This window comes from Onychomys torridus, chromosome 9 (genome assembly GCF_903995425.1).
Source record: "Onychomys torridus chromosome 9, mOncTor1.1, whole genome shotgun sequence".
NCBI classification, from domain to species: Eukaryota; Metazoa; Chordata; class Mammalia; order Rodentia; family Cricetidae; genus Onychomys; species Onychomys torridus.
The window spans coordinates 110,419,434-110,440,544 of record NC_050451.1 but is presented as its reverse complement, the minus strand read 5'-3'; the positions used below and the strand labels follow the sequence as shown (position 1 = coordinate 110,440,544).

At 46.1% G+C, this 21,111-nt stretch overlaps 1 long non-coding RNA gene across 1 annotated transcript in view; it reads left to right on the top strand.

Moving 5' to 3' along the window:
• Nucleotides 1–3,931: 3,931 nt before the first annotated feature.
• Nucleotides 3,932–21,111, top strand: part of LOC118590904 — an 83,647-nt gene continuing 66,467 nt past the window's right edge. Inside the window, exon 1 of the long non-coding RNA XR_004945872.1 lies at nucleotides 3,932–4,050. This is a non-coding gene — a long non-coding RNA (uncharacterized LOC118590904). The remainder of the gene's footprint in view (nucleotides 4,051–21,111) is intronic.

Sequence of the window (21,111 nt, the reverse complement as noted above, 5' to 3'; positions counted from 1 at the left end):
TAAGGTGCTTAGAAAGAGCTGCAGGGTGGGAATTATATTCTCTTGAGTTGGAGGTGACCACACAAGTGCCCTGGCCCTGGGGCCTGAAAGCCTTGCAAGCTAGGCCCAACTGTGCCCACTGAATATGTAGATTACAGTCTGGTAATTGATATATTTCATTTTGTGGGAGCTTTTGGAGACTTGTGCTTTTCTGAGTCTTCTCCATCTGTGCTGTGACTTGTAAGGAGGGATGCTGGCCACCACTATGTTTGGGTCCCAGTTTGGTTAGGAACTATAACCTCAGAGGAGGGGCAGGAGAGAGGATTGCATTTCTCAAGGAGTCACCTTAAATCAGAGAAAAGGAAACCTATCAGTAGGCAGACAAAACAACCCACAGACTTAAGAATCCATCCATCTGCCAGTGGTTTACCCAAACACCACCGGTGACCTCAGGAACCTTCCAGGTTTGGAAGGATGCAGGAGAACCACAGAGAAAGCACCCTGGGGTAGCCAGCACACTTCCCTTCCCTGTGAACAAAACCTCTTAGAGACCTCAACGCCCACGCAGGAACATCCCAGAGCACACATTCACACACTACCTAAGTGCCTAATCAGGCGGGGAGAAGTTCAAAGACGTGTTCTTTGAAATTCAAACTAGTGTTTTTATGGTACATCCACACAGAGTCAGAATTGCTATGGCAATGGGCAGGGCCAGGAGAGTCTCTGGCAGGCTGTCCACAGCAATTTGAGACACTCTATTAAGATACAGTTGCAGTGACCCTTACTTTCACGGCCAGTTAGTTCAGTCAATTCTCACCTCATCAGAAACACATACGCAAAGATAATAAATATATGATATATATGTGCATATCGTATGCATTAGCTTTTTGTTGTTAATGATGATTCCCCTATAGAACCTCCTGGCTTGAAAGAAAGGAGAAAGAATGGAGAGAGAAAGCGCAGTGGGGGTGGGGTAGTGATGTCACAGGGTAGGGGGAGAGAGGCAGGGGAGCCTGATCCCCAGTACCTCTTCCTTCTCTCCCCACCTAAGCACTTATTTGCAGAGCGATTGTTCTTTGTTTATTTAATACAAGTACTGTGTGAATAGTGAAAAATAAACACGATGAAAAATAACCAAACAGATGATTCCTCGGAGTGAAAAAGCCCGGACTTAATAAAAGTGCGAAGCAGTCACCGCTCAATGAGAAACGCTTTGAAGTGGAGCTTATTATAAGAGGGATACTTCAGGGTTGCCTTAACGACGCCGCTGAATCGAAAGCGCTCGCCTTTGTCAGCGATTTGTTCTCCTTTGCTGGGGTGCCCGGAGAAATTACTTACATGGGCTGCCTTAACATGCGGCCTGCAAATCAGTAACTTTGCAGCTCAGACTTGCAGACGCCACTGGGCCACCGACAAAAAGAAGTCAGAGGGAAACGCACCAACCTTTCAGGCCGAAACTCTGGGGATGGGGCTCATGGGCGTGTTGGGGCGGCAGATAAGAAGTTGTATTACAACCAGGCCCCTCACCCAAGCTCACCACTCTGGCTCCCTGTCCCTCAACCGGAGAAGGTCCTGGGGCCTCCGTCCCTAGGTGATCCAGGCTCCTGCGGCTCGCGGGCCCTCCAGCGAGGGGCGCTCTTGGGCACACAGGCCCAGCGCCGTATTTTCCCAGCAGTCCGGGCCATATTTAATAAGGGTCGTTTATCACTCAGGCGCTTTGAAGGGTCGCCTCCAGCCCTGTGCCCATTAGAAAGGCGGAGGTGACATTTAAACTCCGTTTTCAAGGATCGCGGGGGGATTTCATTGAAAAGGCAACTCGTTTGTCTTAGGAGCCTGGAAACAACCCCCTTCTCCCTCCTTTTGACCACATGGCATAACTCAAAAACAATAGTTCAAAAGTGAAATGGCATCGTGGTGTTCACTGGGAGACAGGCCCCCATCTAGCACCAGAGAAAGGGGTAGTCCTCAAGACAATGTGCTTTTTGTGTCCAGCTCTGTCACGAGGATTGTGTTGTTTGCTTTGGAGGCTGCGCCTGTTATACTAGCCGGGAAGTGCTTGTGTTAGACAAGAATTATGAGTCATCCAAAACAACAAACATTTTGACTTTCTTTGCCTAAAGGGCTTTCCCTGGCTATGGGCACCGTGAAAAAATAATGTCCTTGCTGAGAAAGGAACACCAGTAGTCGCATTACAAGCGGGCGCATTAAATATTGAATGACAAGAGAAGGAGCTTGTCGAGGGGCGCTCAGCCTTAAAGTCTTCCTTCGACTTTGTCTTCAGTGGCTGCTGAACTATTTAAGATGGTATTAATTAAGGCAGCTTCGGATGCTGTGGAGCCGCCCGGCCCCTGGGCCACGCTCTATCAATGGGCCTGTGTCCCCAGGCTCTGCTTATGGGTTGGCTGAAATGTCACTTCTCATTTGCAGGCTGAAGAGAAGTGGCCATCCTACACTGAGGGCGTCGTCCGGGAATGCAGTCAGCAGCTGTGGTTAAAAGAGTCTGAGAGACTGGGGTGAAGGGAGGAGAGATGGGACCAAATCCCAACAGCTGTTAGCAAGGGAGAGGAGAGTGAACCCTGTGCCCTTTTTGGGCACAAGGGCCACTTGGGTCTCAAAGGGTTTGGATACCTCCTCTTTTTAATCCTTCCTGTGTGGGGGAAATTAAAACACCAGTCCTGCAAAAATCCATTAACCAGTCTGGCTCCTACAAAGAAAGGCAAAAGCTTGGTGCAAACAGGCTTCTTAACTAAGGCTCCCTGGTCCCTCTAGGTCCTTTTCACAGATCACAAACAAACAAAGGTCCCAAGATTCCAACCAAGGATCTACAGGTGGAGAAATTGAGGCCTCAAGTGTGGCTATGAAATCATTTCCATCAGTGTTCTCTGAGGAGTGAAGGCTGAGACCCTCACTGAGACCAAAGGCCCAAACAGAAGCCAAGTTCTGTTTAAGGTGGCCCAAACCCAAATAGAAATTTATTCCAGCTTTTGGAAATTTCTAGAAAGGAGAAAAGAAAAAGAAAAAAGGAAAGAAGTCTATGGCCAACTAACTGTGGTATAATGAATCCACACTTCAAGAATAGGTTGAGTATGGCCTCTCGATGAAGAGACAAGAGTTAGCCGTCTGGAGAGGCCAGGGAATGCTGGCAGATTGATTTCTGCAGCCTGAAGCGCCCCCCCCCCCGCCCACCCCCGCCCCAGGGTGGGGAGCTCCAGCTGGGTTTGGGCTTCCCGGCAGGTGGAGGGACACAGTCATCCTTTCCTCTATGGGCCTGAGTGATTTGCTGTATGCCAGAGGGGTTTAGTATCCTTAACTGTAGATCTATTTGCAATGTTTGATATTCCCATCTTGGATGTGCTCTCTCCGTCCACTCCAAGGGCTCTGTCTAACCTTTTGGATAAGGAAGGTCACATTTCCCACCAAGAGCCTGTGCTGTAAAAACCGGAAGGAACCTGTACCTGTTCTGAGGACAGGGAGGGAAGAGGAGAACCTATCAGCCCTAAAATGCTCCTATCCTTTGGGAGTTGCAGGTAACATTAGGGCAAGGGTGTGTCTGATTGGGTCAGAACAGGGGTGGGGGCGGGAGCAGAGGCGTTCCCACAAAACCCAGGACAGAGGCTGCTAGGCCTGACTGAGCTCCTACCCGAGTGACTTTTTTTTTTTTTTTTTTTTCCACTTTTACTCATTTTTCTACTTCGGTCTCTCTGCATCTATACCCATTTTGTACAAACAGGTCCCAAGGGCGGGTAAGGAACGGGGAAAGGTGGCCTTTTGACCTGAGACACACTCAAGCACAATTCACACACTCCCGCCAGCCTCGCCCCCGCCAGTGCACTGAGCACTCACTTGGGTTCCAGGCGCCTTGCCAAGAGCGCGCGGGCACCCTGCATGGCACACTGGCTGAAGTTCCTGCAAGAAGTGGGGGGTGGGGTGAGGAAGGAGGGGTGGGCGGCAGTGCAGGCAGCCTACTGCTGCCGGAGCGCACAAGTTCTGTGCTCAACTTCGCCGCTCTTAAAGAGAACCCGGATCCCTCTGGAGAGGCCCTCGGGAGCTGGCGGCAGGGCTGGGAGAGGCGTGAGTAAGCTGGCCGGCGCGGGGTGCAGGCGGTGGGACACGAGGGCGCGGCAGGAGGAGGGCGCGAGGGAGCCCGCGGCCGGCCCAGAGCTCGGAGAAAGTCAGCCGGAGCAGCTGTGACTTCACCTATTAGCCCCGATGTCTTTCGGAGGAGCCTGGTGGAGTTAAACAGCCCACAATGGGCGCTCTGGGGCGCCTCCAGCCTGACCTCCACCCGGGTTTAATAGTTTCATAGGAACGTCATTAAATCAATTACTTAGTGAGCACATCATCATTTATTTGTAATTAGCAGCGAGGAGCGCGTTCTCTTCCCCCAGCCCGCGGCCCGGGTCCCAGCGGGGTTGGCGAGTTGTGCAAGCACTTTTGTTTGCTTGAGTGTTGACTCTCGGCTTTATTCGGCCGGGGTAATCTTTACATCTTAATCTAGCATTCAGGGGGCGAAGGGAAAACAAACAGGGCGCAGGCCGGAGGCCAGCCCTGCAGTCCCAGCCTTGTCCCATAACTCAGCCTTTGCGGTATGAGCAGGCCACACCTCTTGCGGCCTCCTCTCCTCTTCCAGGGCCCAAGAAGGACAGAGGAGCAGAAGAGGAAGAAGGCAGGCTAGGAGGACCTGGGAGGAAAGTGGCCATGGGAGAGGAGAATCAGAGACCTGCAAAGAGAGTACAAAAGGAAATCGCCCGGGCTTGTGCACGTGTGCGCGCGGCGTTGGAGGGGGAATCCGTGCGTGTGAACGTGTGCTTGTGAGTGTGCGTGCAGGTTGTGTGTGGCGTTCTATGTAACTGGGCAGAGAGATGGGTCCGCGAGCGGGAGCCTGAGGTGCGGGCCTGGCATTGCTTGGAGACAGCTCGCTGGGTGACGCGGTAGCAAAAGTGCTATGATTTGGAGGTTCCAGCCCTAGGCGCAGCTTGGCCACGGCCTCCAAATGAAGTGGGGGTAAGGTTAGCGAAGACCTGAGATGTCACTCAAAGCCAGGCCAGAACCTGCGCCGGCGAAGAGACACAAGTAATAACCCAGTGAGGAATCATGTTTCCTTTCTCCAAACACAGCAACTCTGGCCAAGTACCCCGTGCAAGTCTAAGCAATTGCGGCTGCTAGAGCCAGGATGGTGAGCAACACGCCCCTGCATTCTTGCTGCAGTCCAGCACTCTGATCCAAGTTGGATCGCTCAACTTCTGTAGGGATTTCCAGCTCAGGAAATGGAGGAGGCCCTGGGAGCCATGGGTCATTGACAGTCGGGCTGGGTTCCCAAAGTGTGAATAATCAGTTAGGAAAAGGCCCCTAGGCACACACACTTTATCTCCACACCTATCTGTGAGAGGGCTTCCAGAAGACAAGGTGGCCAGTGGCCTCTGGGCATCTTTTCTGGTCAGTTATCTAGGTACCGTCCCAGGTATGTGAGTTTCCTGGATTTCTACACTAGCGGACCGGTTCATTTAGGATGCTGTGTGGAGGCGGGCCCTGAATGTGTAGGGTAGCTGCTGTCCTGACAGGTGGTATTTCAGGATTTAGAGAGCTGGTACTCTGAGGGGGTTCTAAAGAGCCTAGGCTTCAAGGGTGACACAGGGTCATCCTGGAGCAGGGCTACAGAAGGAAAGTTAGTGTGGCCTCTGGGCCATTCTGCTCTGCTAGCTGTGTCTAGGTAGACACATGTGTGAGGCTGTTAATACTCTTGACACAGTGGCTCACCTTGCTAGAGACCCTGTCTTGAATACTCCAGTCCAAGAGCCAATAACCAGTCTTTGGCTCGTAGGTGGCTTCTATCTGCGGTCTCTCTCCTGGTTCTCCTTTCCTTGGGTTTCATGCTTTTGTTCCTCTTACCATATATATTTTTTAAGTTGACTCAGATTATACTGCTCTCTACTCCAGGCCTTAGGGATCTTTTGCCTGCTAGACACAGCAGGAGCAAAGGCCAGGGGCTGCTGGGATCCTGTTTCAAATGGGCTTCCCTCCAGCCTCCTTGGATGGCTGAGATTTACTAGGTTGCTTCACTGCTGAGGAGTAACCTGTTGTCTGGGAACCCAACTCAATCTGGGAAACTGAAATCCGTACAGAGAAGCACTTTGAACCAGCTGTCAATCACCTGGAAGAAGCAGGTTTTAAAATATAAAAAGCATGTTTTCACTTTGCATGATTCTCTACTCAGATGGGTCTTGGCCTAAGTACTGTGGCCAGACTCCCAGAATTATCAGGAAATGTAAATGGGCAGCAAATAGGATTTTCTTTAAACTCTCTAGAATCCCAACATGGCAACACAAAGTCTCCTTCCAGTATGTTGTGCATGCTTCTGCTCCAGTGTGCAGAACATGTTGGAGTGTAAAATGTCTAAACATAAATGCACACACACACACACACACACACACACACACACTGATAGCATATGTAAGTCAAATTGTTAGGGTAGAGAGATCAGGAATTCAAGGGTAGCTTGGACTACATGAAACCTTGTCTCTAAAAATAAGAAAAAAGAAAATAAAGGAGAAGGTCATACTATAGAGCCCAGGCTAGCCTTAAATTGGAGCTCTTCCTATCTCAGGCACCCAGGAGCTGGGATTAAGGGTGTATACTTCTGTGACCCCCTGGGAATCTTTTTTAAAAATATGTATAATTTATTTTTATTTTATGTTCATTGGTGTTTTGCTTGCATGTATTTCTGTATGAGGGTGTCAGAAGCCCTGGAACTGGAGTTACAGACAGATATGAATCGCTCTGCTGGGAACTGAACCTGGGTCCTCTGGAAGAGCAGCCAGTGCTCTTGACTGCTGAACCATCTCTCCAGCAGCATCTCCCCTCGACACACACCTTTTTTAATGTTGAGTTTCATGTACACCGGACTGGCCTCAAACTGACCATGTAGGACAAACTTGAACTTATAATCCTTCTGCCTTCAGGCATCTACCAACACTTCTGGTTTATTGGGACTTGGGGATTGAATTTAGGGCTTCATGCTTGAAAGACAAGGATTCTAATGACTGAGCTAGAAACTCAGCCAGAAGAAACTGGTTTATTTGTTTGCTTGTTTGTTTTTGTTTTTGGTTTTTTTTTTTTTTTTTTTTTTTTGGTTTGTTTGTTTTAATACTAACCTTACAGAAGAACAGGGCCCACACATTCTGGATCTCACTACATTTAGGAGAGTCTTGAATGAAGCAAGACTGGAAAAGACTACATATAAAATTAAATTAAATTAAAATGTAATTCACCCTTAACTTGTCTTTCTACTCTCCACCCTGTCTCCAGCCTCCTACACTGTTTAATAAAACGGCATCCTTTGGAGAAAGGAAGGCAAATCTGAGATGGTTTTATAAACTGACAGGGAATTAGGTGCAGTGGTTGATTTAGAAGAGCTGATTCCATCTGTGAGGTTTCCTTAGTGATAGTCACATTGTGAATCTCTCTTTGGGATCCGAGTCCTACAGCTTTGAACCTGTGCTCCACCTCTCTTCTGTGGTATTCCAGTTGGACTCCACTTTCACAGACAACCCTGTGCTGTCCCACTGAGTGGCCCCATCAGTGGGAGCACTGTGGGCATCCTCCCCCTTCGTTTCCCTCAGGTCCTTGCCATTGGGTCCCTGGTCTCTGAACAATGAGGCATCATACTGACAGACTGCCATTTCTTCCAGAGGCTTATCTTGTCACTGGCTTTGGATCTCATCCTCCTCCCTAGTACAGAGCAGGGCTGGCATTGACATTTTTTAAAGTTCAAAGCCAGGCCAGCGCCTGAGCAACTGGACCCTAGATTCCTGGTAATATGGTTTTAGTTAATGACATAGAAGCAAAGGTTTAGGGACAGCCAATGCTAACAATATTAGTCTCCTCTATGGATGGGGGCAAGTTTTGACTTAAACTAACCTCCAGGAGCAAGGATTAAGAAACCTTTGGCCAGGCAAGTTGACTGGCCTGATATGGAAGGAAACTTCTAGGTGAGCTCAGGCCTCAGACCCTGAAGTATCTATCTATCAGTGGTTCCCTCTTAATCCTGAGGGGGTGGGATGGGAAATGAAGAATGGCTCCAGGAAAGCACTTCTGGAGGCAGAGTGAGGCAGGAGGCAAGCCACTGCAGGAAAATCCCTGTAGCTGACCGAGGCTACCCCTCCCTACCTGCTGCCCTCCCTCCAACTGCAGGCTTCAACATGAAGTCCTTTATAAACCTTGAACATTTATACTAAAAAACCAGGGAACTGGAGTGGCCCAGAGACTTTGGAAATGTGTCTTCAGAGACTATCTGTGCCTTCACCTCTGCAAGGAGACTGTAATGTGTGTGTTCAACACCCTCCTCCAATTGAGTGGAGCAGTAAAGATGGGAAAACACATCATAGAAATGGTCATTCTTGGTTCCTTAAATTACTTTTTGAGATGCAATGAAGTTTTATATATTTGCTAAGGCTTTATTTTTAATTATGTGTATATGTGTGGTGGGGGATAGGTACACCTGAGTGCAGATGCTCTTGGAGGTCTTAGCCAACAGATCCCCCTGGAACTGGAGCTGTGAGCTGCTCATTGTGGGGGTTGGGAACTGAACTCAGATCCTCTGAAAGTGTGTGGTGTTACTGTTGAACCATCATCATTCTGGCCCCAGAGGGAGGTGTGTGTGTGTGTGTGTGTGTGTGTAAATACATATTCATATTAGCATTTACTTGTTTGTTGTGTGTAAGTCTGTGTATAGACATGCATGCCACGGTGTGGGAAGATCAGAGAACACTTTGCTTTGTTTCCATTATGTGGGTTTTAGGGCTCAAGCTCTGGTTCCTCTGAGCCATTTACTACACCAGCTCCTGGAATTAGGTTGTAATGTAATGGTTTCCGTGGACCACTTGATTCCATGTCAATCATTTTCAGTTGTGTAGTTCAATAGTATTGAATGTATTCACAGGGGTTTGAACCCATCACCACCCTCTGTCTCAGCAACTTTTCTTTTTGAGGCCTAGTTTCACTCTATATCCCAGGCTGGCCTTGAACTTCTGATCTCCCGGCTTTTACCTGTAGAGTACTGAGGTTATAGGCCTGTGCTACCAGGCCTGGCTTACATGGTGTTGGAGACTGAACCCAGGGCTGCAAGCATGCTACACAAGTGCCGCCAACTGAGCGACCATGCTCAGCTCCCCCAACAGCTTTTTCATATTTTGGCTGAGTCACTGCAGTTTTGAAGCAGCAGGACCCACTCCCTTCTCCTCCTCCTACCATCCTGCTTTCTGTCTGAGTTTGACTACTCTAGGGAGCTCATACAATGTGTATCCTTTCTTCTCTGGCTTATTTCACTGAATACAATGCCCTCATTTCATCCATGTTATAGCACCCACCAGCACCTTGATCTTTCAAAATTTTTTTTCTTTAAAATTTTGCTTTGTTTTGTTTATATGTGAACATAGGTTTGTATGTGTGCTATGGCATGTGAGTGGAGGTCAGAGGACAACCTGAGGAACTCAGTCCTCTTCTTCCACCATTCCAGTAGGTCCTAGGGAACACATCAAGTTGTCAGGCTTGGCCACAAGGACCTTTACCGGGTGAGCCATCTGCTTTTTGTTGTTGATGTTGTTGTTGTTGTTAATGGCTGAGTAGTCTTCTAGAACTTGGATATCATCACATTGTGTTTATTTGTTCTTTGCTTATGGGTACTTGCGCTGTTTCCACTTTGGGCAATATAATGCTACAAGCTTGCTTGACTGCTCTTTTAGGTACTTGGGTTCCTATGTCACAATCTACTTAAAAAAAAAAAAAAAAAAAGCAAGGTAAAGTACTTTGAAGTTCCTGTCAAGAATATAAATATTGTTGGGTGGTGGTGGCACACACCTGTAATCCCAGCACTTGGGAAGCAGAGGCAGGTGGATCTCTGAGTTCGAGGCCAGCCTGGTCTACAAAGCGAGTTCCAGGACAGCCTCCAAAGCTACAGAGAAACCCTGTCTCGAAAAAAAAACAAACAAACAAACACACAAACAAAAAGAATATAAATATCAGCCAGGTGTGCTGGCACACATCTTCAATCTTGGCACTGTGGAGGCAGATGGATTTCTGTGAGTTTGAAGACAACCTACATAGTGAGTTCCAGGACAGCCAGGGCTATATAGGGAAACCCTGTCTTAAATTTTAAAAAAAGGAAGGAAGGCAAGAAAAAGAATATAAGTATGTAAGTATCATATTTCTCACTTGAATCTGGCTTTCCAAGATCAGCAAAGTGCAGGTAGAATTCAAAGATGAGGCAAAATACCATCTTCCAGTCCTGTGGCATTTCCATCTTTGTGTGTATGTGTGTGTGGTGTGTGTATGTGTTTGGGGAGGTATGCGTATGTGTGTGCATGTGGTATGTATGTGTATGTGTGTGTGGTGTGTATGTATATGGTAGTATGTATGTATGTGTGTTTAAGTATGTGTGGTGTGTTTGTGTGTGTATGTATTTGGGGAGGTATATGTCTGTATGTGTCATGTATGTGTGTGTATGTATGAGGTGTGTGTGTGTGTGTGTGTGTGTGTGTGTGTGTGTGTAGACCCACCAGCATTCCTGCTTTGGAGAAACTATTAACACATTAATATTATCAATAGCAGGCAGCGAGTTAGCCATTAGGGATTTATGAAAACATCTGAAGCAAGTCGTTTCAAAGTGCTGATTTGTTTTATAGTCAGTATTACATTTTATGACAGGCTCTTTTGCCAACAAAATGAGTGCATAAGAATCATACACAGCTCCGTAGACGGAGACTGCTGCCCTGTCTGCCCTGCAAATTTGTGTTAGAAATCCCTTGGGAAACTTGTGTAATTTGCAGACAACTATTGGCCCTTTGCTGAAGGGCCAGTCCTGGAACAAGACAGAAAACATGCCCCACCTCCCTATGTTTTCAGCTGTGGAAAAACCCACAGCCCTTTCCCTCTCCAGTCATCTCCCTCATTCTGAGAGCATTAATACAAAAGCCAGAAAATCTGGACTCTTTCCTGGCAGCGTCTGCTTTTAGGAGGCAGTGCTGGACACAGCTGCTGCCCACCCCTTTCCTCTTTCCCTTCCCCTTCTGACTTCCTGGGTTTCCTTTTTTGTTGGTTTAAGACAGAGTCTCTATAGCCCAGGCTGACCTGGCCTTCACTGTATAGCCCAGGCTGCTCTCAAACTTTTGATCAGGCTCCTGCCTCAGTCTCTGGAGTGCTGGGATTACAGGGGATAAACTACCAAGTCCAGCTTAATTTTGAGCATTAACAGGGATGAATTCTCTGCTTTAGGATGAAGTAGTTTGAACCTTCTCTAGAAGAATGAGGTCCAAGAACAGGTCACTGGGAGAAGGGGAATGCGTGAGCCCCAGCAACATAGTTACTGGCTAGCTCTCACTTCAAACATCCCCTCCACCCCATGACCTCTGCTCCCCATCCATGAAAGAGGAAGATCAGTAAGGGTGAGAGGGAGCCACAGTGGTTACAGAGAGCACTCCCATTGACTTGCTTGCCGGGATTTGTGGAGCCTCCCCAAGTGTCCACCTCTGGAACCAGAGATAGTTTTGGAAAGTTCCCTCTTATCCTTCTCAGGAAGCAGGGTTTGTAATATTTCACAGCAGCTGTTTAGCATTTTCTACCTAGTTATTAAAGAGAAAGGGAGTAAATTAAAATGGCAAAGTAAAATGAAATAAAAGGCGTCTTTTCTTTCCGTAAAGAGACAGCACCTAATTAAGAAATATTTGAATCCCACAAAAATGCAGACTCTCAGGGGTGACATAAAACCTCTCCTTTTAAATCAGAAACAAAATCCAGAAAATTGTGGACAGACCCAAGAGGTAGTCCTTTAAAACAAAAAGCTCCCTCCCCTTGGGACTTCTGACTTTTTTCTCCATCCTTTCCCCCCTTCCATGGTCCTGGGGGAGTATTAAACTCAAACACGTTGTCTACTTGAAGTTTTCTAAACTGCTCCCATACAAGCCTCCAGCCAGCTTGCCCCTACTGCCAACCAAACTCACTGCTGGACCTAGCACCATTCCCTTGGCCTCAGAGTCCTCCTGATTGACAGGGCCAATTCATAGTCGCTGGAGATGGAACCCAGGGCCGTGCTCCTCCAGACTATGTGGGTGTTCTGCCACTGAGCTGTTTGTCTTTGGCAATTCTTTCCTTTTCCATTCCTTTTCCATTTTTTTCGAATTAACTCAGGCTGGTCTTGAGCTTACTATGTGACGGAGGATGACTTTGAGCCTCCCACCCTGCTGCCTTCACCTCTTGAGTGCTGCGCTGACTCGGCTGTGCTTGCCATTCTAGTTATGGGGTGTCAAGGACTGAACTCAGGGCTTCATGTGTGCTAGACAACACTATGAACTGAGTTGCATTCCAGCCCTTTGGCAACACTTTTTTCTGGCTTTTTCAGGTAAAACAGCAAGCTCGGCCATCTTCCAGATCCTTAACCCCACCAAATTGGGCCCTTCTTCCCCCAGCTCATTGACTTCCATCTTGTTCTTGAGAAGACACCATGATAGCGGCTTCCTGCTGTCTGCCCCTTGGATGGCTCAGGAGACACACCCCACAGGCCACATTAGGTCTTTGCTCCCAGCCTCTGGTGACTTTGACACAGGAAAATACCCCCCTGGGGCACATGCCAAGGATAACTGTAAATGTAAGAGGTCCTAAACCTCAGGGAAGCTAAGACAGGGGCTTGATCGGGCAGGAAACCTCCTGCCTCCTACTCAGTTCTGCAGGAGTCAGAGAAAGGAATCATAAAATGGTTGGGACAGAGTTATTCTTGTAACAGTCGTTCAATCCTATTTATTTTATTTTTTGCTATGTTGGGGATCAAAGCCAGGACATGCCGCTAGGCAAGCCCTTTCCTGCCATCTGTAACCTCAACCCTTGTTATTAATTTTTATTTACTTAGTATACTTAGTTTAATTTTTAAAAATTTAAGCATTGATTTTATGGAGGTTCAAGAGAATACTTTTTTTTTTTTTTTTTTTTTTTTTTAAGTTAGGCCTTCACTGTAGTTTCTACCCTGGAACTTCCTATGTAGACCAACCTGGCTCAGACGGTGCTGATCCTTAGTCCTCTGCCTGTTATCATTATTATTTTCTAGAATAGGTTTTGCCTTTGGGTGTTTGTTCGTTTGTTTGTTGTTTTGCTGTTTAAGTTTATCATTGGAAAGAAAGAAAAAAACGAAGTTAGGGGTTATGGTGAAGACAATATGCTGGGCGGTGGTGGCACACATCTTTAATCCCAGCACTCTGAGGCAGAAACAGGTGGATCTCTGTGAGTTCGAGGCCAGCCTGGTCTACAGAGTGAGATCCAGGACAGCCAGGGCTGTTACACAGAGAAATCCTGGCCCAGGTTGGGATGGGGTGGGGGCAGAAAATGCGTTAATATATATTGAAGTAGTCACAAATTTAAGAAACACTTTTTAGCAATTCACTTTAATTTTGCCTTCTTGAGATTGTGTCAAGCTTTGGATGGCTTGAAAATCCTGCACAATTTCCCCAACTTCACAATGCAGAGGTGGAAACAGAACTCCAGGTTCTAGTGTATTAGAAACAGTCAGAGAAAAGTAGTTTTTCTTTTCAAGAATAAGGAGAGGCCTGTGTGATGACTTTTTCCTTGAGGATGGAGGCTGCACTTGGCTTTGGTTTCTCCAGGGCAGAGCAGGCTCCCCTGAAGTGAGACACAGAAGCGAAGCCCAGGGTCCCTTGCTACCAAGCAGGCTAGGTGGGTCTTAGCCTGAGGATCCAGACCTTGAGCCCAACTTCCTTTTCTTCTCTGAAACTCGTGGGTAGAATAAGTTATAAAAATGGCCTGATTTCCTTTCATACACATTTTGAAATACGAGTATTTCTGAGTAGAGCGTTGGATGGGATTTCTAGAAAAGAGTCATAGCCTTAAAAATAATCAGATATCTGCATATTTCGTACCTATAAGGAGGTTTCTTCTGCCTTCAGGATGCTCAGGAGGGACCTTGTCTCTATCCATCTGAGGCAGGAACAGCTTGACTCTCCTCTACACTGAGATAATCAAAAGCATCACCAGACATTGCCAGTGTCCTCTGAAGGGCAAAATCACTGCCAATCAAAGACTCTGAGTGAGATGCTTGCACATTATTGCAGCACTATTCACACTCATGGAGTTTATGGGACCAACCTCAGAGTCTATCAACAGAGAAATAGATAAAGAAAACGATGCCTGTATACACGATGGAATCTTAATCAGCCATAACTAACAAAATGTCATTTGTAGGAAAATGGATGCAACTAGAGATGATCTCATTAAGCAAATAAAGTGAATCTCAGAAAGACAATATTGCATGTTTTCTTTTATTGTGGATCATAGATTGAACTGGAATAGAACTGAAGCTGAGGGGGCAAAAGAATTGAGGGGAAGGTGTAGAAGGGGAGGGGAGGTGGCATGGGTGACAGTACAGTCAAAGTGTAGTGCATAGTCGTATGACGATGTCCTTATAAAGCCCAGTATTATGTGCAATGAATACAGAATGGAAGAAAGGAAGGGAGAGAGAGAAAGAGAGAGAGAGAGCTGACTCTGAGTGAGGACCAGAGATGGTTAATGTGATTCGATATGAAAACGAGCTAGAGAACATTTACACAAACCACAGCACCATGATATCAGTCAGTCAGCAGCACTGAAGCAGGTATGGGACAGAAAGTCATGAGGGCAGGTGCCAAGACAGGAGGGCACAGAGACCCAGGAAAGGGAAAGGCTGGAGGTGTAGGCTTGGAGGCCTTTATTAGTATCTATAACTACAAGATGGAGATCATGTAGAGGTATTATGTGACTAGGCAAGAGAAAGAAACTAGAACACAGTCCTAAAGACATTTGAGGAGGTAGAGAATGAGTTGGAGAAGGGCTTGGAAGGACTTCTCTGTGAGGTGGGCAGTAGAGCAGACAGAGATGTTAAAATGTCAGGTTGTGCCAAGAAGACTGAGTAGTCCCAGACTGAGGGGCCTTTTCCCTGAATGCTTAGATGGACAGTGTCTGTGTGCAGAGGAGTATGGCGGGCTGGCCAATGAGTGAGATCAGAAAAGAAAGTGAAGCAGAAACTTGCAGGAGGATGCCTGTGCTGAGGCAGAGCAGAGGGCAGAAACAGTTCCAGGAGACCCAACACCCTCACACAGACATACATGCAGGCAGGAACACCAATGTACATACAATACAAATACATTTAAAATTAAAAAAAAAAAAAAAGTCGCTGCATCAAGTGGGATCGGAGCCCATGCCAAAGTGGCTATGGGTTAAAATTATTTTTTTCATTTCTTTTCTTGAGGTAAGGTCACATTTATCTGCTTCAAGCTCATTATACAGCTGAGGATGACTTTGAACCCCTAATCCACCCTTCTGCACTTCCCAAATACTAGGGTTACTGGGTTTATATGGAGTTGGGAGTCAGAAATCAGAGCTTCCTTTGTGGTAGACAAGTTCTCTACCAACTGAGCTACATCCTTAGCTTAAAAGTTTTTTTCATTGGAGGAAAATTTTAGAACACAAATCTGCATTTTATCTGTACACTTCATTAGTGTTGATTATTTTCATAATATTGCACAATTACACTGCACTGTTACCAAGACTTTGTGTGTGTATGGTGTGGGTTTGGGGGATCAAACCCAGGACACTTCATGCTACCACTGAGCTACATATCAGGTCTTTTGAGACAGTGTCTCATTAAGTTGCTCAGGTTGGCCTTAGCTAACTCTGTACCTTAGGTAGGGCTTGAACTCACAATCCTTCTGACTCAGCCTCCAGAGGCAGGTCTTTTTTTCCACTCAAAACTAAAACTCTGTAACCAGTAAACAGTAATTTCCCAGCTCTCCTAACTCCTCCATGGAGAGATTGATTTTAATAAGAGCAGAATTCTTCATCCCCAGTAAGAGGGAAAGTCCAGACTTCAGCCAGAGGCAAAGATCGGCTGCAATGCTTTGTCAATGGAAAGAAGGGAGTGGGAACAGTCTGTGTGATTACAAGGATTACCTCCTTGAAGCCTAGGGTGGAGAAGAGAAAAAGAGCATGGGGGGGTGGAGCAGGAGAAAGTATGAAATGGTAATTTAGAGAGTATAAAGGAAAACAAAGCTAGGAAAGTTCTCAGGATTGATAGCTGAAGTTCAATGCTCACTCACCATTTGTACATTTGAAATTAAAATGAGACCAGCCAATAATGATGACTGTCTTTTTAAATTTAAAAATGTGAGGAGCTAGGGATGTAGCTCAGTTGGTGTTGTGCTTACCTAGCTTGCAGGAAGCCCTGGGTTCTAGCCTCAAGATTGCATGTACTAGGGGAAGTAGGGGATACCTACAATCACTCAACAAGTGGAAGCAGAAGGATCAATTCAAGATCATCCTCAGCTACACAGTGAGTTAAAGTCCAGCCTAAGTTACATAAAACTCCATCTCAAAGAATATGATAAAATTATATATCTAATTTGTCATTTTAACTGTGTGTGAGTGTGTGTGAGTGTGTGTGTGGGAGGGGGTGTCAGAGGTGAACACTGGGTGTCTTCCTCAGTTGTTCTTAGCCTTATATTTTTAAAACAGGGTTTCTCATTGAACCTGGCCAGCAATCCCCTGGGATCTTCTCCCAACACTGGGGCTACAAGCATCTGCCACCATGCCTGGCTTTTACCTAGATGCTGGGGATCCAAACTCAGGCCCTCAAGCTTATGCAGCTGAGTTATTTTCCTAGCCCCATTTTAGCCCTTTTTAAGTGGATGATTCAACAGAATTAATAACATTCATTCTCTACAATGGTTACTACCTTCTTCAGAGCTAGTCCCACATCAAAGACTGGCCACTAAAATACCATTCTCCCCTCCTACAGTCCCTGGAGACTCCAGACTGTGGGGTTTCCCCCAGAAATGTTTAAAGACTGATAGTGTGGTGTACAGTTACATGGGATTGGTAGGGAGAAGGAAGGAAGGTGTTGAGGAGTGTCACAGGATGCTGGTTGCAATGGTGAACTACACAACTCCAAAGGCAGGAAGGAGTGTATGAGGTGAATCAATGGTGACTCAGTGGTGTCTTTGGAATGCCCAAGACACTGTCTCCTTTCCCAGGATTCCATAGACAGTAGGAGTCACACTCATTTCAAGTTAATTAATTATTATGGTTTCCTATTGCTCCTGAACTCTCTACTGAACCTTCTACAGAAGGCTCTGAAATGGTTCCTTGGGTCCTCCTCCTCCACAGAGCCGTAGACCTGCGAAAACCATGCAGTTCCCTGTGATCCCTGCACACCCTCACCTAATTAGGTAAGAGAGGAGGCATATGGTGTTATATATGGGGAAAGAGGTACATTTTCTATGAATAGCAGAGCGATGTGAACAGACAGGCTGGCAGATGATTGCACTCGATCTGATCACACAATATGGGCAGCCGCATTGTGTGAAAACCCGCAAAGCTCCAGAAACTTGCTAACATCCTCCTTGCTTTCTGCTCCCCAGCCTCTGCTTCCCTCAAAGCTCAAGTGGAGGTGGGGGTTCTTCTCACCACTCTGGGCTCTGCCCTGAAGTTTGCCCCTCAGAGCTTCTCATCACCCTGATCTATCTTTGGTAAAGCCAGCTATTCTTTCTAAGTAAGACATTTTATTATTTATTATTCTTAGTTTTTTAAATTTTTAAAAATCATCTTTCCTTCTTTCCTTTCTCTCCCCTTTTTTCTTTCATGTGTGTAAACACACAGGTGAATGTAGAGGTCAGAGGACAGCTTTCAGGAATCAGTTCTCCTTCCACCATGCAGATCCTAGGAATGAACTCAGTTCATCAGATCTGGTGGCAAGAGCATTTGCCTGCTGAGCCCAGCCTGATTTATTTGTTTGCTTTTTGAGAAAGGATCTCTTGTAGTAGGCTGACTTTGAACTTGCTGTGTAGCTGAGGATGACCCTGAACTCCTCATTCTCCTGCCTCAGCTTCCCAAGCTGAGGATACAGGCATGGGCCACTACGCCTGTCTGAAATCACACATTTTTCACAATATGCTACTCACCCTTTGTGTTGTGTTATCTGACTTTGTGTGCGTGTATGTATGTGTGCCTTGTGAATTATAAATTGGGTTCTTAAAAGATACACTGACACTGTGCCATATGAGCACATTTTTGAAGCAATGGTGGCTGCATCTATTTCCCAGAGCATAGATACCCTTGATAAGGGGACGACACAGAAGGTTTGTCTTTTACAAAGCTGAGTCAGGGCCTCGTTGTATTATACAATACCAGATAATCAATTGGTGGGTAAACCTAAGCTCCCACAGCATCATGCTTCCAGTAATACTTTAGAAGACCCGGGAAGTCAGAAAAGTAGCTGCTTAGGTGGCCAAAGCTAGAGGAATGCTCAGTAGCCTCTGGAATTGTGTAGTATATGTTAAGTTGTGTTTAATACTGCAACATGTGGCTGGTGGCCATATTGGATAGCACAGCTTTTGTTCATAGGTACAACTTACTAATGAACTACAAGCTTTCTCGATTAAGGTATTTTAATTAAATCTACTCTGTGCCAAATTACCATTGTCTCTGGCTGTAAGTAGTGAATAACTGAGTGACCCTGACTGTACATTTAGGGTTTATGTTTCTCCCTGAGCAAAAAGCTCCACAGTGGGCAGTGGGGGCTAGATCAATGGCAAGAGAAGGCTTGGGGAGCTGTTTGGGGTTCAGGTTCTGTCGTCCTGAGCGGCAGGTTTTATCTTCACAGTTGTGAGATGGTTGCTGTATGTTCTAGAATTAAATTCTGTCAGAAAGAGGAAGTGAAAACCATGGAGAGACTGGGGATAGCTCTGTGTGAGTGCTTGCCCAGGGTGCCAGGGACCCTGGGTTTGATTCCTAGCATTGCAAAAATAAGCAAAGGCAAAAATAAACAAAATAAACAAATAAAATAAAATAAACAAATGTAGAGAACCTGGCCAAACAGAGCCCAACTGCACACATTACTCCTCTCCAATCCAACAGCCCAATGCCTAGGAATTGATTCCAAATGGTAACAGGCATAAATACAAAGTGATTTATGCACAATATTATGCACCATGGCATGATTTATGGTAATTAAAACCTGGAAATAACTCAAACACTTGTCAATAAGGGACTGTTTAGATATCTATAATCCAGTTACACAATCACATATCTCATAGTCAAACAGCAGTGAAGATGGTCTGTGTGTTGGATTGCCAAGAATCAGGATTATTTAAAAAAAAAAAAAGAAGAAGAAGAAGAAGAAGAAGAAGAAGAAGAAGAAGAAGAAGAAGAAGAAGAAGACGAAGAAGAAGAAGGAAGACCGGTGTGCTGCCACACATATGTAACCCAGCACTTAGGATGTGAAAACAAGAAGATGAAGAATTCAAGGTCATCTTTGACCACACAGCAAGTTCAAGGCCAGCCTGCACTGCATGAGACCCTGCCTCAAAAATAATAATAGTAATAATGAGAACAACAGAAAGACATAGTTTCAAAGTTGTATTGATATACATCTTTACATGTAAGAGAGACATGGAAATACACAGAGACATACATGCATTTGGTGACTCTGGCAAGGGAAACTAACCAAACAGCACAGACATTTTTCCTTTACAGAAGGTGGGAAAGGGAGGTGGGTGTGGGAGATATGGATGGAAGTGAGGCAAGTGAGCAAAAGCCTTAAACACACACACACACACACACACACACACACACACACACACACACACACACACATATGCAGCCTCACCTGGACATTTTTCATCTGTTGACTAGAATTGGGTCACAAGGTTCTGCCCAGCAAGCAGGGGAGCAGTGTTACTTGAGGAACCTGACCCATCAAACATAGACTGACTCTGGCAAGCAGGAAGGAAGGAAGGAAGGAAGGAAGGAAGGAAGGAAGGAAGGAAGGAAGGAAGGAAGGAAGGAAGGAAGAAAGGAAAGGAGCCAGCTGTGGAGCAGGCATAAAGCACGAGGGTCCACCATGAGCACTACAGCAGTGGAGAGACCCAGAAGGCTGCACTGCACTGTTGTACTGTTCACTGACCGAGGAGCACTGCTCCATAAAAAAGGCCTTTATGTTCCCAGCCAACAGGGAGGGGTCTTTTTCTGGATTCTTTCTGTGTATTGCAGGAAACCCATTTGTCTTATTACCAGGCATCGAGTGGTAGCAGAAAATGCAAGCCTCAGTGGGTCTAAATAACCACCTGGCCACTGCCTTCAGCTACCACCTGACAAACAGCTCAGCATGGGTGCTTATAAAAATGCTTACTCATTTGATATATTTACAAGTCGGAAGCCATCCAGGTGTCCATTAGCAGATGAACGGACAGGCAAAATGCAGGATGTGCATCCACGGGGGTATTCATCTGTTCGAGAGGAAGTCTGACTCCACGTGACACTACTGACAAACCTTGAGGATGCACTGCTAGAATACAAGCCAGTCACAAAAGAATCCCTGCCCCACAATTATGCTTCTCTGAGGGACCTAGACCAAACTCACAGGGGCAGAGTAAAGTGGCAGATGATCGGGACTGAGGGATAGGGGAATGGAAACTATTGGTTAAAGTTACAGAATGGAATAGGGAGTAGTTAAAGTTACAGTGATGGAAGGCAGTGATGGTTGTACAGAGCTGAGAACATGAATAGCAAAGCTTACTGTTGGAAATGATTAATATGCTGTCTTAGTGTGCTTTATTATTAAATTAAACAATAATTTCTGTTACAAGGCATCTACATAACCGGGGTGTTGGGGGATGCTGTGTGCAGGCACAAATGTGGAAGACAGGCGTCTACCGTGGAGTCAGCTCTCCCCCTCCACCTCTATGTGGGCTCTGGGGATCGAACTCAGGGCATCATTTCTCAAAGGCCTGCCTCTCATGGCCTACATCTTCCAGCTTCCCCACGTCCAGAGGATTCTCAAAACAGTGCCACCAGTTGGGAAGAGGTGTCCAAACACACAAGTCTCTGGGGGGGACATTTAAAATTCGAACTATAACAATACACACAAAATAATTTAGGGTCATTAAAACGGCTCAGTAAGTAAGGGGCTTGCGACCAAAGTTGCTGACCTGAGCTTCCCTGGCCACACACATTGTGGAAGGAGGGGGCTGACTCCCAAAAGTTATTGTCTGACTCTACATGCACACACACACACACACACACACACACACACACACACTAAACAAA